Source organism: Nerophis ophidion, linkage group LG02, assembly GCF_033978795.1.
Source record: "Nerophis ophidion isolate RoL-2023_Sa linkage group LG02, RoL_Noph_v1.0, whole genome shotgun sequence".
Lineage (NCBI taxonomy): Eukaryota > Metazoa > Chordata > Actinopteri > Syngnathiformes > Syngnathidae > Nerophis > Nerophis ophidion.
Window position 1 is genome coordinate 71,722,652 of NC_084612.1, and position 18,276 is coordinate 71,740,927.

At 39.1% G+C, this 18,276-nt stretch overlaps 1 protein-coding gene across 1 annotated transcript in view; it reads left to right on the plus strand.

Annotated features, from left to right (window-relative positions):
• The first annotated feature begins 953 nt into the window (after positions 1 to 953).
• The window catches only part of LOC133544576 (proto-oncogene tyrosine-protein kinase Src-like), a 74,459-nt gene continuing 57,136 nt past the window's right edge, over positions 954 to 18,276 (plus strand). The window contains 1 exon segment of the mRNA XM_061890060.1: positions 954 to 1,227. The gene's annotated coding sequence lies outside the window, so the exon portion shown is untranslated.

Below are 18,276 nucleotides of genomic sequence, written 5' to 3' on the forward strand. Positions count from 1 at the left end.
CCCTCATGAAACAGTTCTGTAGAGATGAAGTAGTCTTGTGATATTTCCCACACCTACATATATATATATATATATATATATATATGTGTGTGTGTGTGTATATATTTTATATGTGTGTGTGTGTATGTATATATATAGCTGAGATAGACGCCAGCACCCCCCGCGACCCTAAAAGGGACAAGTGGTACAAAATGGATGGATGGATGGATGGATATGTATATATATATATATATATATATATATATATATATATATATATATATATATATATATATATGTGTGTGTGTGTGTGTGTGTGTGTGTGTGTGTGGTTAGAGTGTCCGTCCTGAGATCAATAGGTTGTGATTTCAAACCCCGTCCGAGTCATACCAAAAACTATAAAAATGGGAGCCATTACCTCCCTGCTTGGCACTTGGCATCAAGGGTTGGAATTGCAGGTTAAATCACCAAAAATTATTCCCGGGCGTGGCCACCGCTGCTGCTCACTGCTCCCCTCACCTCCCAGGGGGGGATCAAGGCTGATGGGTCAAATGCAGAGAATCATTTCGCCACACCTCGTGTGTGTGTATGACCATCATTGGTACTTTAACTTTCTATTTAAAATAGTTTGATTTAGACTATGGAGGTTCTTTGTGCAGCATGTTTGCAGTAGGTCTCTAAAAACAGCAGAGGGCTCCTAGCTGTCACATTTGATCTTTGACTCGCATTGTGTGTTCATTTATGATTATTTTTTACACTACACGAAATAATTATATAACAACTACTGCTGATTTTGGGATTTTTTGAAAAACATGTACTGGGTTTTATTTTAATATGAATTGTGTGTTTGGCCAACGCCACGGAGAAGCCACTCTACGCCACTTTTTTACGTGAATACGGAATTTTACGTAGCCCAATGCTCAGGGAGGAGAAGGGGCGGGGCTACGTCGTGTTATCTCCTCTTCCTTCATGTCTGCTCCACGCCGCTTTCCTGCCCGCGTCCACTCACCGCCACGCCGCTAGGAGAGCCAGCTTTGTCCTGCCCGCCGACAAAAAGGACTTTGACCGCCACGGCGAAAGAAGCGAGGAAGGAAGAGGCGCCCCCCCCCCCCCCCCCTCTTCTCCCCCTCCGACATGACCTCCTCTCCATCACATCGCTAAATGGGATTTGACAACAGCCACTTGCCATCATTCTTCAAATGAGGACCATTTAACCGCTTTTGTGTTCATCTCAAGACGCCACAAAAGGTGGGTGAAAATACACTTTTTTTTTTTTATTAAATCCAAACAGTTTTTGGAAGCTCGCTGCGTGTTTTCCCTTCATTGTTTTAACGTCCATTCAGAAGAGGTGGCGGCGTGGGGGGAGGCAAACATTTGTTGTTGACATAAAATCCTCAGTGCAAACATCAAAAAAAAAAAAAAACGTGCTAAAAAGGCAAACATCGCGGCGTGTTTTAATATGTTTTAATACCGATGAGGTAAAGAATCCATAGAATTCAAAATGGAGATGTTACAGCACCTGTTTACACTCATCTGGCCGCATTTGAGCCTCAGCAGCACTTTCGCTCCTTTCTTCTGTATCTGGATGCATTATGTATAAAAAAAAAAAAAAAAAAAATTGATTAACGCGTGGATTTCCCACCCCTCCCCTCCGTGTCGTTTCTTATATGTGGTGGAATTTTCCCGCACTATTTATTTATATATATATATATTATAAATCCAACCCCCCCTGTGATTTTGACAGCTGCTACTCCTGCTGCTGCACCCCACCCCTCCTATGGCTGATGCTGCCTTGCCCACAACAACTGGTGTTTTAATCCCGAGGAAATAGCAAGTATAATTAGGTGCCAAATCCATTTACAGTTAGTTGTGCAAGTGTATGTGTGTGGATGGGGATTTGGACCAGTTCCAGCTCATTTGCATAAAGGAAAGCGGATTCAGTTTGCTTTGTATATATCAAGGGGTCACCAACGTGATGCCCGCGGGCACCAGGATGACCGTAAGGACCAGATGAGTCGCTCGCTGGCCTGTTCTAAAAATAGCTTAAATAGCAGCATTTACCAGCGAGCTGCCTCTATTTTTTAAATTTAATTTATTTACTAGCAAGCTGGTCTCGCTTTGCTCGACATTTTTAATTCTAAGAGAGACAAAACTCAAATAGAATTTTGAAATCCAAGAAAATATTTTAAAGACTTGGTCTTCACTTGTTTAAATAAAATCATTTTTGTTTTACTTTGCTTCTTATAACTTTCAGAAAGACAATTTTAGAGAAAAAATAGAACCTTAAAAATGATTTTAGGATTTTTAAACACTTTTTAAAGGCCTGCTGAAATGAGATGTTCTTATTCAAACGGGGATAGCAGGTCCATTCTAGGTGTCATACTTGATCATTTCGCGATATTGCCATATTTTTGCTGAAAGGATTTAGTAGAGAACATCGACGATAAAGTTCGCAACTTTTGGTCGCTAGTAAAAAAGCTTTGCCTGTAGTGGAAGTAGCAGACGATGTGCGCGTGACGTCACGGGTTGTAGAGCTCCTCACATCTGAACATTGTTTAAAATCATGGCCACCAGCAGTAAGAGCGATTCGGACCGAGAAAGCGACGATTTCCCCATTCATTCGAGCGAGGATGAAAGATTCGTGGATGAGGAAAGTTACAGTGAAGCACTAGAGAGAAAAAAAAAAGCAGACGGCAGTGGGAGCGATTCAGATGTTATTAGACACATTTAATAGGATAATTCTGGAAAATCCCTTATCTACTTATTGTGTTAATAGTGTTTTAGTGAGATTATAAAGTCATACCTGAAAGTCGGAGGGCTGCGGTGACCGCCATTGTCTCTGAGAGAAGCCAATAGAGTAGCCAAGAGCACAGCTGCTGCAGGAGGACGTTGACTCCGCTCAAGAGGCGACTTAATATCACAATTTTCTCATCCAAAAACTTGCTGCTTGACATGTGGTAGAGAAACATGTTCGCTAAAGCTTCAAACAAAGAAACACCGACTGTGTTTCGGTTGCTAAAGGCAGCTGCAATCCTCTGCTTTCCACCAGCAGCATTCTTCTTTATAATCTCCATTATTAATTGAACAAACTGCAAAAGATTCAGCAACACAGATGTCCAAAATACTGTGTAGTTATGCGATAAAAACAGACTACTTTTAGCCGTGAGTGGTGCTGGGAGAACATAAGCGTCATCATTCCGCGACGTTTTCAACAGGATACCTCGCGGTAAATTTAAAATTGCAATTTAGTAAACTAAAAAGGCCGTATTGGCATGTGTTGCAATGTTAATATTTCATCATTGATATATAAACTATCAGACTGCGTGGTCGGTAGTAGTGGCTTTCAGTAGGCCTTTAATCCCGAGGAAATAGGAAGTATAATTATGTGCCAAATTCATTTACAGTTAGTTTTGCAAGTGTATGTGTGTGGATGGGGATATGGACCAGTTCCCGCTCATTTGCATAAAGCAGGGGTGTCCAAAGTGTGGCCCGGGGGCCATTTGCGGCCCGCAGCTAATCGTTTACCGGGCCGCCGCACATTCTGCAAAAATTGCAAAATTGATAGTATTGCAAAAATAAAAAATAAAAACATTTTAAAAAAGTGGAATGAGGTGTCATCTAATGAGATCTAGTGGCAATGTTGACACAAAGCTGCCATGCAGGCAGCTTTTTTTCCATTTTGTCTTTATTTTCTTTTTTTTCCATTGCTCAAAAAAAAGGACAAAAAAATCTATGTTATAATGAATTATTACTTAAAAATTATCACTTTAAAATGTTTTATGTGGAAAAAATATTGCATATGTTGTGTGGTTGCCATATAAAAACATCAAAGTTTTGACAAAAGAGCAAAAAACAAACAAAGTAATAGTTCAAACTTAAAATCGACAGATATTTTGGAAGTTAACGGGGAACATTACCACCAGACCTATGCAAGCGTCAATATATACCTTGATGTTGCAGAAAAAAGACCATGTATTTTTTTAAACCGATTTCCGAACTCTAAATGAGTGAATTTTGGCAAATTAAACGCCTTTCTGTTTATCGGTCTTTTAGCGATGACGTCAGAACGTGACGTCACCGAGGTAACACACCCGCTACATTAATTTTCACATTACAAACACCGGGTCTCAGCTCTGTTATTTTCCGTTTTTTCGACTATTTTTTGGAACCTTGGAGACATCATGCCTCGTCGGTGTGTTGTCGGAGGGTATAACAACACTAACAGGGAGGGATTCAAGTTGCACCACTGGAAAGAAATCTTCCGCCAGACCCCCATTGAATGTACCAAAGTGTCTTCACATTTGACCGGCGATGCTAAGACAGACATGGCACAGAGATGTATGGATAACCTGCAGATGCATTTGCAACGATTAAGTCAACGAAATCACAAAGGTGAGTTTTGTTGATGTTGTTGACTTATGTGCTAATCAGACATACAGTATTTGGTCAAGGCATGACTGCCAGCTAATCGATGCTAACATGCTACGCTAATCGATGCTAACATGCTATTTACGCTAGCTGTATGTACATTTGAAACTAGATACCCACATTTAATGCGAAACAAACACTTACCAATCGACGGATTTAAGTTGCTCCAGTGTCACAAGATGCGAAAGTCCTGATCGTTTGGTCCGCACATTTTACCGGCGATGCTAATAAGGCAGCCATGCTATGGGCCACTTCATTAGGTACACCCACGCTATGGCCGAATAGCGTCAATAGCTATTCGCTCAATAGCTTCAATTTCTTTTTCAATTTCGTTTTCGCTATCTGCCTCCATACTCCGACCATCTGTTTCAATACATGCGTAATCTGTTGAATCGCTTAAACCGCTGAAATCCGAGTCTGAATCCGAGCTAATGTCGCTATATCTTGCTGTGGTAACCGCCGTGTTGTTTGTATTGGCGTCACTGTATGACGTCACAGGGAAATGGATAGTGGTTTCGAAGATAGCGAAAATAAGGCACTTTAAAGCTTTATTTAGGGATATTCCGGGACCGGTAAAATTTTGAAAAAAACTTCAAAAAATACAACAAGCCACCGGGAACTGATTTTTATTGTTTTTAACCCTTTTGAAATTGTGATAATGTTCCCCTTTAATCTTGAAATTTAAGTGTTAAAAGTAAAAAAAAAAAACTAATACAAATGCATCACTTTATGAGTGGGAAACCTTTCGGATCTCAAATATATTTAGTATGATTTCATTTAACTTTTCACTGTGATTACTCCAAAATATTAAATAATTATCCATCCATTTTCTACCGCTTGATGGATGGATTAAATAATTAAAATCAATGGTGTCCTGCATTATTGATCTCTGAGGGCTTGAATTGCTAAATAAAGGAACTCTCCTGAAGGAATCAATAAAGTACTATCTATCTATCTATCTATCTATCTATCTATCTATCTATCTATCTATCTATCTATCTATCTATCTATCTATCTATCTATCTATCTATCTATCTATCTATCTATCTATCTATCTATCTATCTATCTATCTATCCATCTATCTATCTAGGTAGCTATCTATCTATCTATCCATCTAAATACTGCAGTTTTATTATAAAAAACAGAGTTTTCTTTGACAGAAAATGCATAAAACCTTATTTGTTTTACTTTATATCAACCTCAAGTTGATATAGAGATTTACTGTAAGCATTAAATAAAAAAAAAAAATAATAATTTGACTTATTTTTAACATTTTAGAGACTGAGACCCTCTATGCTCCACAGGAGACCTAAGGATAAAAAAAAAAAAATCCATATATTTTGAAAATGAAAAATATCAAAATGGCTTACATTTTTCCGTGTGCGGCCCTCTGTGGAAAAATTTTGGACACCCCTGGCATAAAGGAAAGCGGATTCAGTTTGCTTTGTATAGTGAATGAGATGGATGAATCATCAGCGCAATGATATTTGGGCTTTTTACCTTTGGATAGTCTTGTGAAATGACATTAATTTTGCATGAGGAAATGTGGGTTTTTATTTATTTTTTGGCTAAGTGAAATCAATCATCAGATCATGTCTGCGTTTGTGCGCCACTTCCTGTTTACGGGGTAGACCGGGGGATGTCCAAAGTGCGGCCCGCTTCTCGATTTTTATTGGACCGCGACACATTTTAAAAAAGTGGATACGAGGCACGTGAGATTTCTGCAAAAAACAAGGGAATCCGCGTTTTTTGTAAACATCCATCCATCCATTTCCTACCGCTTGACCCTTTTGTGTCAAAATAACACTTCCTTTTTTTTGATGAAATATACATTTTTCATTTCTTTATTTATGAGGACAATGTATTAATATTATGCATAAAAACAGAGATGCTTGTACAAACCCCGTTTCCATATGAGTTGGGAAATTGTGTTAGATGTAAATATAAACAGAATACAATGATTTGCAAATCATTTTCAATCCATATTCAGTTGAATATGCTACAAAAACAACATATTTGATGTTCAAACCGATAAACATTTTTTTTTTTTTTTGCAAATAATCATTAACTTTAGAATTTGATGCCAGCAACACGTGACAAAGAAGTTGGGAAAGGTGGCAATAAATACTGATAAAGTTGAGGAATGCTCATCAAACACTTATTTGGGACATCCCACAGGTGTGCAGGCTAATTTGGAACAGGTGGGTGCCATGATTGGGTATAAAAACAGCTTCCCAAAAAATGCTCAGTCTTTCAAAAGAATAATGGGGCGAGGTACACCCCTTTGTCCACAACTGCGTGAGAAAATAGTCAAACAGTTTAAGAACAACGTTTCTCAAAGTGCAATTGCAAGAAATTTAGGGATTTCAACATCTACGGTCCATAATATCATCGGACCAAAGGGGAAGCGAACCATCCAGACTGTTATCGACGCAAAGTTCAAAAGCCAGCATCTGTGATGGTATGGGGGTGCATTAGTGCCCAGGGCATGGGTAACTTACACATCTGTGAAGGCACCATTAATGCTGAAAGGTACATAGAGGTTTTGGAACAACATACGCTGCCATCTAAGCGCCGTCTTTTTCATGGACGCCCTTGCTTATTTCAGCAAGACAATGCCAAGCCACATTCAGCACGTGTTACAACAGCGTGGCTTCGTAAAAAAAGAGTGCGGGTACTTTCCTGGCCCGCCTGCAGTCCAGACCTGTCTCCCATTGAAAATGTGTGGCGCATTATGAAGCGTAAAATACGACAGCGGAGACCCCGCACTGTTGAACAACTTAAGCTGTAAATAAAACAGAATTACACCTAAAAAGCTTCAAAAATGTGTCTCCTCAGTTCCCAAAGGTTTATTGAGTGTTGTTAAAAGAAAAGGTGATGTAATACAGTGGTGAACATGCCCTTTCCCAACTACTTTGGCACGTGTAGCAGCCATGAAATTCTAAGTTAATTATTATTTGCAAAACAAAATAAAGTTTATGAGTTTGAACATCAAATATCTTGTCTTTGTAGTGCATTCAACTGAATATGGGTTGAAAATGATTTGCAAATCATTGTATTCCGTTTATATTTACATCCAACACAATTTCCCAACTCATATGGAAACGGGGTTTGTACAAACCCCGTTTCCATATGAGTTGGGCTTCGTAAAAAAAGAGTGCGGGTACTTTCCTCGCTTGCCTGCAGTCCAGACCTGTCTCCCATGGAAAATGGGAGGCGTAAAATACGACAGCGGAGACCCCAGACTGTTGAACGACTGAAGCTCTACATAAAACAAGAATGGGAAAGAATTCCACTTTCAAAGCTTCAACAATTAGTTTCCTCAGTTCCCAAACGTTTATTGAGTGTTGTTAAAAGAAAAGGTGATGTAACACAGTGGTGAACATGCCCTTTCCCAACTACTTTGGCACAAGTTGCAGCCATGAAATGCTAATTCAATTAATTTAAGTTAATTCATTTCAATGGGAACTTCCTGGAGATTTGGGGAAAAGCGGGATTTTTTTTTTTTGAAAATGCTAAAAAATTTGAATGTTCTGAATGAGTTGAAGTGGTTGGTGTTGGAATTTTTGGAGAAATGTTGAATTAGTAACATTTTTAATTGTCATATTATGGAATTCCTGGAATTTCGCAGTGTTTTAATCCTGAGGAAATAGGAATTAGAATTATGTGCCAAATCCATTTACGGTTAGTTTTGTAAGTGTATGTGTTGATGGGGATTTGTACCAGTTCCAGCTCATTTGCATACAGGAAAGCCGATTTAGGCTTTGTATAGTGAATGAGATGGATGAATCATCAGCGCAAAAATATTTGGGCTTTTTACCTTTGGATAACCTTGTGAATTGAGATGGATTTTGCATGAGGAAATGTGTTTGTTTTTTTTTGTTTTTTTTGGCTCAGTGAAATCTAAAATCAGATTATGTCTGTGTTTGTGCGCCACTTCCCGTTTACAGTGTAGACATGGGGTGTCCAAAGTGCGGCCCGCGTCTCGATTTTTTTGGGCCTGAGACACATTTTAAAAAGACGAATATCAGGCAGACGTTTTTAAACATTTGTGTCAAAATATGACTTCCTTTTTTAAAGTAAATATCAAGATTAATTTCATTTATTTATTTATAAGGACAATGTATAGGGATGGACGATATATTGATATACTCGATATATTGCGGGTTTGTCTCTGTGCTATATAGAAAATGACTATATCGTGATATTCGAGTATACGTTCTCACGCAGTTGCTTTTAGCTGCTGGCGTTACACTACATGCTCTTCCCCCTCTTTCTTGTCTCTCCTTCTCCCAGACAGCAAGCGCATCTTCTTACATACGTCACATACGTATACGCCCTCGCAGAGCAGACAGGTAGCAGCTTGCACAGCCGTGCGAGTGGTAATACAAGAGATAGAAGTAGCGAATCTGGTAACAAATTAAGGAAGAATTAATTCCCAAGAAAATCAGCAGGGGGTCTATCGTCTGGCGATGGTTTGGCTTCAAGTGGGAATATATCGAACAGACAACAGTAATTTGTCAAGTGTGGGGCAAAAGCGTTGCTACAAAAAGTAGTATCACTGCTAATATGTAGCATCATTTGAAAAGTCACCTGCTAGAGAATGAAGAGTGCTTATTCCGCATGTCAACATCTCCATTCAATGCCACACGCCCACACCATCAAAATGCCGAGGCAAACATTTCCAGATCAACGCCGTATGAAAAAAATAGTCAACGACAAAAGGAGATAATGTCCGCAGTAACCTACCACATAGTGAAGGACAAACAATATTTGATTTCCTATTATGCAGCTCATTTTTTTTCAATCCAATCCAATCCACTTTATTTATATAGCACATTTAAACAACAATAACATTTCCAAAGTGCTGCACAGCCATGTTAAAAACAATATTTAAAAAAAATACAAAAAAATATATATTATGCTCCACCAATGACTGAATAAAACCGAAAATAAATACAAATAAAACCAATGAAAACAATATAAAAACAAATATGATTAAAAACTATTTTAAAGGGTAAAATCAATTAAAACAGTAAAATAAAAATCAAAGTGTATAAAAAACACAGAGGACAACAGAGGACAGAGGACCACACAACTCACGTAGTGTTAAAAGCCAAAGAATAAAAGTGGGTCTTAAGACGAGACTTAAAACACTCCACTGTGGAAGCAGTTTGAACATGGAGGGGCAGAGTGTTCCAGAGTTTAGGGCCGACCACAGAGAAGGCCCTGTCTCCCCTGGTCTTAAGTCTGGTCTTGGGCACCACGAGCTGGAGCTGGCCCTCGGACCTCAGAGCGCTCGCAGGAATCTAAATTTGGATGAGGTCCGAGATATATTGAGGTGCCAGTCCATGTAAAGATTTAAAAAAAAAACAGCAATGTTTTAAAATCACTTCTAAAATGAACAGGGAGCCAGTGCAAACTGAAGAATTGGGGTTATATGCTGGCGTTTCCTGGCCCCTGTTAAAAGTCGTGCTGCCGCGTTATGGACTAACTGCAATCTGGAGAGAGCTTTTTGGCTAATGCCAGCATAAAGTGCATTGCAGTAGTCCAGGCAACTTTTTGACAGTTATTGAAATATCTTGTGTGACATCATGCACAAAAGTGCACTTTATTTGTTTTAGAATAGAAGATTAAAATAAAATAAAACAAATCGGTCTTAGCCTGGGCCCTGGAGTGGGGGTGCAGACTAAGGCCAAGGGAAAAAAACAACAATTCATAGCCATAGTACACATCCCTCTTACATGTATGTAAGAGGGAAACATCAAACATCAAAGAACACAGAGGATATTAAAGAAATTAAAGCAGCAGATACAACCAGACACTTCTACATACAGCTATGAATAAAAAGTAAAATAAACATATACACTGTGGTGGCCTCTGCGGTGTTCCACACCATTGTCCGCTGGGGAGGAGGGAGCATGGCCAGAGACAGAAGCAGACCCAACAAAGCAACCAAGACAGCCGACTCCACTCTCGGCCAATGTCCAGTCCGCATGGATGAGCGAGGATACGTCCAAGGTGACTGAGATGTCCGACACCTGCTCACCCAGTCAAGACACCGCGAAGCCTCTCCGTCCCAGCGCTCAGTGCTAGCTCCGCAGCCCTGTCCCCTCATCCGCAAAGTACCAATGATTGTCACACACATACTAGATGTGGCAAAATTATTCTCTGTATTTGACCCATCACCCTTGATCACAGCCTGGGAGGTGAGGGGAGCAGTGGGCAGCAGCGGTCCCGCGCCCGGGAATCATTTATGGTGATTTAACCCCCAATTCCAACCCTTAATGCTGAGTGCCAAGCAGGGAGGTAATGGGTCCCATTTTTACAGTCTTTGGTATGACTCGGCCGGGATTTGAACTCACGACCTACCGATCTCAGGGCGTACGCTCTAACCACTGAGTAGGTTAGATAAGAGGCAAAACGTCTTCTCAGACAAACCAAACAGTCCACTTGTGATCGATTGAATGCCCAAAGAAGACTAGGATGACCTGGATGAATGAGAACATCCATAAACACGTCCAGTCTGGGTCTATATTGGAGTTACATTTACTAGTGAGCACACCAGATGGAGTCTATGTATTGACCTGATCACTGACCGTGTAACAACCCCTCATTCATGGTTAAGGTAAAGAATGTCATGTCAAATTAAATCGTGTGATCAATCAGCATATACTAGGGGTGTAACGGTACACAAAAATGTCGGTTCTGTACGTATCTCGGTTTAGAGGTCACGGTTCGGTTCCTTTTTCGGTACAGTAAGAAAACAATATAATATAATTTTTTGGGTTATTTTTTTACCAAATTTGTAAACAATGGCATAACATACATATACACACAGGGTCCGTTGCCAAGGTTAATGTGGTCAACATATATAAAATAAAAACTAAATAAGATAAGGCTCAGAATGGTTTCTTAAAGGGGAACATTATCACAATTTCAAAAGGCTTAAAAACAATAACAATCAGTTCCCAGTGGCTTGTTGTATTTTTTTAAGTTTTTTTTCAAAATTTTACCGGTCTCGGAATATCCCTAAATAAAGCTTTAAAGTGCCTTATTTTCGGCTCTCTGCGAAGACACTGGCCATCTCCCTGTGACGTCACACAGTGCTGCCAATGTAAACAAACAATGGGAATACCACAGCAAGATAGAGTGACATTAGCTCGGATTCAAACTCGGATTTCAGCGACTTAAGCGATTCAACAGATTACGCATGTATTGAAAAAAGATGGTTTGAGTATGAAAATATTGAAGAAGAAACTGAAGCTATTGAGCGAATAGCTACTGATGCTATTCATAGCCATAGCATGGCCGAATAGCTGCGTTAGCATCGCCGGTAAAATGTGCGGACCAAACGATCAGGACTTTCGCATCTTTTGACACTGGAGCAACTTAAATCCGTCGATTGGTAAGTGTTTTTTTCGCATTAAATGTGGGTGGAAGGAAACGTAATATAGTTCCAAATGCATCTGCAGGTTATCCATACATCTCTGTACCATGTCTCCTTTAGCACCGCCGGTAAATAGCATGTTAGCATCGATTAGCGTAGCATGTTAGCATCGATTAGCTGGCAGTCAACATCAACAAAACTCACCTTTGTGATTTCGTTGACTATCGTTGCAAATGCATCTGCAGGTTATCCATACATCTCTGTGCCATGTCTGTCTTAGCATCGCCGGTCAAATGTGGAGACACTCTGGCACATTCAATGGGGGTCTGGCGGCAGACACTTTCGCATCTTCAGGCCGGTGGTGCAACTTGAATCCCTCCCTGTTAGTGTCGTTACACCCTCCGACAACACACCGTCGAGGCATGATGTCTCCAAGGTTCCAAAAAATAGTCAAAAAAACGGAAAATAACAGAGCTGAGACCCGGTGTTTGTAATGTGTTGAAAATGAAAATGGTGGGTGTGTTACCTCGGCGACGTCACATTCTGACGTCATCGCTTCCAGCGCGATAAACAGAAAGGCGTTTAATTCGCCAAAGTTCACCCATTTAGAGTTCGGAAATCGGTTAAAAAAATAGATGGTCTTTTTTCTGCACCATCAAGGTATATATTGACGCTTACATAGGTCTGGTGATAATGTTCCCCTTTAACAAAACCTTTCTACATATAAAGTGCTTTTTTTGATTGATTGATTGATTGATTGATGGAGACTTTTATTAGTAGATTGCACAGTACAGTACGTATTCCGTACAATTGACCACTGAATGCAAACACCCCAATAAGTTTTTCATCTGATTTAAAAACGGAAAATCCCTGGTAGACTTTGGGCTCTGTCAAATCTCACCAGATTATTTTGCAATTTGTGGTTATAATTTAGTTTTAATCCATAAGAAATGTTGAATATGGATAAACCACATTGATTGTTGCCAGTGATAAATGCCTTGGGGGGAGGTCTGTGTTGTTTCTGTGCAAATACTTCCTTGTTAAATGACAATAAAAACAACCTAATTTATTTTGTCAGCCTATATTAAGGATTGGCATTAGCCTATTTCTTTAATAGACTCTGGTGAAAATAAGTTTTAATCAACTGATTAATTCAAATTTGTAGTTTTTACAAATGGTTAGTTATTCTGTCTTTGTTTGTTTTGAACTCCTTATTTAGACGTGTGTATTAAGAATAGGGAATGAATTGATTACCATGAATTGATTAACGTGGACCCCGACTTAAACAAGTTGAAAAACTTATTCGGGTGTTACCATTTAGTGGTCAATTGTACGGAATATGTACTGAACTTTGCAATCTACTAATAAAAGTTTCAATCAATCAATCAATCAATCAAAAGATAGCCACCTTTCACAATTGAACCGATACGGTACCAATTCCTGGTACCTACGAATCGGTACTGATACTCACTGGTACCAATTGTTATTAAAAATGACCTGTTTTTAATTTGAAAAAAAATCTATTTTTTTATCGGAACATTTTAAAACGCGCTGATTATGATCACTTCTGTCCAGTTGTTATATCTTGTTTAATTATTAGAATTTTGTGTCAATTTCCTTGTTAACATTGAAAATTGCAACATTGCCTCGAGGCAGTTTGGCTGCTCTCAGTGCTGCTGGAGTGATCACCAAGTGTTAGAGTTAGGTGTGTTGTATAAAAAAGTATCAAAGTTATTGTAATCGCTCAAAACTGAAATCCTTAAATATTTTTTAAATAACTAAAATGAATAGAAATGTTATTTTGTATGTTTTGTTTTTCTTGTGCTTCACTGGTAGTGTTTGTACTTTTGCACTTCACAATTTTTTTGAATGAAAAGTGTGTTGCAAATGAAATGTATTATTATTTATTATTTCTGGTGGGCGTACCACTTTTTGGGTGTTCTACTCTTTCCAGGGGTTCTTGAATGCACCGTATGACAGCGGTGGTCTCATATTTCTCCGACCAATCATTCTGTGCCATGACAGCAAAGTTTGTAGGGTCAATGTTTACAATTGAATATCTTAGTGCAGGGGTCACCAACCTTTTTGAAACCAAGAGCTACGTCTTGGGTACTGATTAATGCGAAGGGCTACCAGTTTGATACACACTTAAATAAATTGCCAGAAATAGCCAATTTGCTCAATCTATATATATAAAAAAAAATGGGTATTTCTGTCTATCATTCTGTCGTACATTTTTTTTCCTTTTACGGAAGGTTTTTTGTAGAGAATAAATGATGAAAAAAAACACTTAATTAAACGGTTTAAAGGAGGAGAAAACAGGGAAAAAAATGAAAATTAAATTTTGAAACATAGTTTATCTTCAATTTCGACTCTTTAAAATTCAAAATTCAACCAAAAAAAAAGAAGAGAAAACTAGCTAATTCGAATCTTTTTGAAAAAAAAAAAAAAATAATTTATGGAACATCATTAGTAATTCTTCCTGATTAAGATTGATTTTAGAATTTTGATGACATGTTTTAAATAGGTTAAAATCCAATCTGCACTTTGTTAGAATATATAACAAATTGGACCAAGCTATATTTCTAACAAAGCCCAATCATTATTTCTTCTAGATTTTCCAGAACAAAAAATTTAAAAGTAATTCAAAACACTTTGAAATAAGATTTAAATTTGATTCTACAGATTTTTCTAGATTTGCCAGAATATTTTTTGGGAATTTTAATCATAATAAGTTTGAAGAAATATTTCACAAATATTTTTTGTCGAAAAAACAGAAGCTAAAATGAAGAATTAAATTAAAATGTATTTATTATTCTTTACAATAAAACAAAAAAATACTTGAACATTGATTTAAATTGTGAGGAAAGAAGAGGAAGGAATTTAAAAGGTAAAAAGGTATATGTGTTTAAAAATCCTAAAATCATTTTTAAGGTTGAATTTTTTCTCTAAAATTGTCTTTCTGAAAGTTATAAGAAGCAAAGTAAAAAAAATTATGAATTTATTTAAACAAGTGAAGACCAAGTCTTAAAAATATTTTCTTGGCTTTTCAAATTCTATTTGAGTTTCATCTCTCTTATGATTAAAAATGTAGAGCAAAGCGAGACCAGCTTGCTAGTAAATAAAAAAAAATTAAGAAATTGTGGCAGCTCACTGGTAATCAATCAATCAATCAATGTTTATTTATATAGCCGCAAATCACAAATGTCTCAAAGGACTGCACAAATCATTACGACTACAACATCCTCGGAAGAACCCACAAAAGGGCAAGGAAAACTCACACCCAGTGGGCAGGGAGAATTCACATTCAGTGGGACGCCAGCGACAATGCTGACTATGAGAAACCTTGGAGAGGACCTCAGATGTGGGCAACCCCCCCCCCTCTAGGGGACCGAAAGCAATGGATGTCGAGCGGGTCTAACATGATACTGTGAAAGTTCAATCCATAGTGGCTCCAAGACAGCAGTGAGAGTCCCGTCCACAGGAAACCATCTCAAGCGGATCAGCAGCGTAGAGATGTCCCCAACCGATACAGGCGAGCGGTCCATCCTGGGTCCCGACGAGCGGTCCATCCTGGGTCTCGACTCTGGACAGCCAGTACTTCATCCATGGTCATCGGACCGGACCCCCTCCACAAGGGAGGGGGGGACATAGGAGAAAGAAAAGAAGCGGCAGATCAACTGGTCTAAAAAGGAGGTCTATTTAAAGGCTAGAGTATACAGATGAGTTTTAAGATGAGACTTAAATGCTTCTACTGAGGTAGCATCTCGAACTGTTACCGGGAGGGCATTCCAGAGTACTGGAGCCCGAACGGAAAACGCTCTATAGCCCGCAGACTTTTTTTGAGCTCTAGGAATCACTAATAAGCCGGAGTCTTTTGAACGCAGATTTCTTGCCGGGACATACGGTACAATACAATCGGCAAGATAGGCTGGAGCTAGACCGTGTAGTATTTTATACGTAAGTAGTAAAACCTTAAAGTCACATCTTAAGTGCACAGGAAGCCAGTGCAGGTGAGCCAGTACAGGCGTAATATGATCAAACTTTCTTGTTCTTGTCAAAAGTCTAGCAGCCGCATTTTGTACCAACTGTAATCTTTTAATGCTAGACATTGGGAGACCCGAAAATAATACGTTACAGTAATCGAGACGAGACGTAACAAACGCATGGATAATGATCTCGGCGTCTTTAGTGGACAAAATGGAGCGAATTTTAGCGATATTACGGAGATGAAAGAAGGCCGTTTTAGTAACGCTTTTAATGTGTGACTCAAAGGAGAGAGTTGGGTCGAAGATAATACCCAGATTTTTTACAGAGTCACCTTGTTTTATTATTTGGTTGTCAAATGTTAAAGTTGTATTATTAAATAGAGGTCGGTGTCTAGCAGGACCGATAATCAGCATTTCCGTTTTTTTGGCATTAAGTTGCAAAAAGTTAGCGGACATCCATTGTTTAATTTCATTAAGACACGCTTCCAACTGACTACAGTCCGGCGTGTTGGTCAGCTTTAGGGGCATGTAAAGTTGGGTGTCATCAGCATAACAGTGAAAGCTAATACCGTATTTGCGTATGACGTCACCTAGCGGCAGCATGTAGATGCTGAAGAGTACAGGGCCAAGGACCGAACCCTGGGGAACTCCACACGTTACCTTAACATAGTCCGAGGTCACACTGTTATAGGAGACGCACTGCATCCTATCAGTAAGATAAGAGTTAAACCATGACAGGGCTGAGTCTGAAATACCAATTCGTATTTTGATACGCTCTAATAAAATATTATGATCGACGGTATCGAAAGCAGCGCTAAGATCGAGGAGCAGCAACATAGATGACGCATCAGAGTCCATCGTTAGCAATAGATCATTAGTCAGTTTTGCGAGGGCTGTCTCAGTCGAGTGATTTGCCCTGAAACCGGATTGAAAGGTTTCACATAGATTGTTAAACGCTAAGTGCTCATTTAGCTGCTCTGCAACAATTTTTTCGAGGATTTTCGAAATAAAGGGAAGGTGAGACACCGGTCGGTAGTTTACCATGAGGTCTGGATCGAGGTTAGGTCTTTTAAGGAGAGGATGAATAACCGCTTTTTTGAATGCAACGGGAACAGTGCCCGAGGAAAGTGATAAGTTTATAATATTTAGCACTGATGGACCTAATAATACAAAAAGCTCCTTGATAAGTTTCCCAGGAAGTGGGTCAAGTAAACATGTTGTTTGTTTTATTCCATTTACACGTTGTAACAATCCTTCTAATGTTATTTCATCAAAACGAGAGAAACTATTTTGGATATTTGCAGTATCCGCCGTATATACAATCGTATCTGTGTTACTATAACCCCGTTGTAGCTGGGACGCATTGTCTTTAATCTCCTTTCTAATAAGTTCAATTTTCTTATTAAAGAACTTCATAAAGTCATCTGCCGAATGGGTGGAGCTACTGGAAGGAGTCCCTTGTTGGGTTAGCGATGCTACTGTACTAAACAAAAATTTTGGATCGTTTTTATTAATGCGGATGAGATTTGAGTAATAATTAGTTTTAGCTAAGGTAAGCATGCGTTTATAAGTTATTAAACTATCACTCCATGCTTGATGGTGCACCTCAAGTTTAGTCGTGCGCCATTTGCGTTCCAGCTTTCTACATAATAATTTCTGAGCTCTAGTTTCTTCAGTAAACCATGGCGTACGCCTTTTTGGAGCCTTTTTTAACTTCAGCGGTGCTATACTATCAATGGTTTCGCTCAGGGCGTTGTTAAAGTTGTTAGTGAGGTTATCAATAGACCCCACATACTTTGGGAACGGTGCCATTACCGAGGGCAGTAGGTCCGCAAGAGTCGTCGTTGTGGCAGCATTAAGGTTGCGGCTGCTATAGCAGTTATTATTATTATTAGCTTGCCGAACATGAGTCTGAACTTCGAATTTTATAAGGTAATGATCGGACATTACTTTAGTATACGGGAGTATCATAACTTTGGAGACGGTGATACCTCTGACAAGCACTAGGTCTATCGTATTACCGCTGCGATGCGTCGGTTCATTTATTATTTGTGTAAGACCACAGCTATCAATTATAGTCTGGAGCGCCACGCACGGTGGGTCCAATGGGGTATTCATATGGATATTAAAGTCCCCCATTATAATTATATTATCGGCGTGCGTCACTAGATCAGCAACAAACTCTGAGAATTCACTAATAAAGTCCGAATAGGGCCCTGGGGGGCGGTAGATAACGGCCAGGCACAGAGGCAGAGGTGTGGCAGACTTCATAGAAAGCACCTCAAACGATTTATATTTATTATTTAAGTTAGGACTAAAGTTAAAGTTTTCGTTGTATATTAGTGCGACACCCCCTCCCCTTTTGAGGTGACGGGCAATATGCGCATTCGTATAGTTAGGAGGGGATGCCTCATTTATCGCAAAAAAGTCGTCTGGTTTAAGCCAGGTTTCGCTAAGACCGATGACGTTAAGGTTGTTGTCTCTAATGA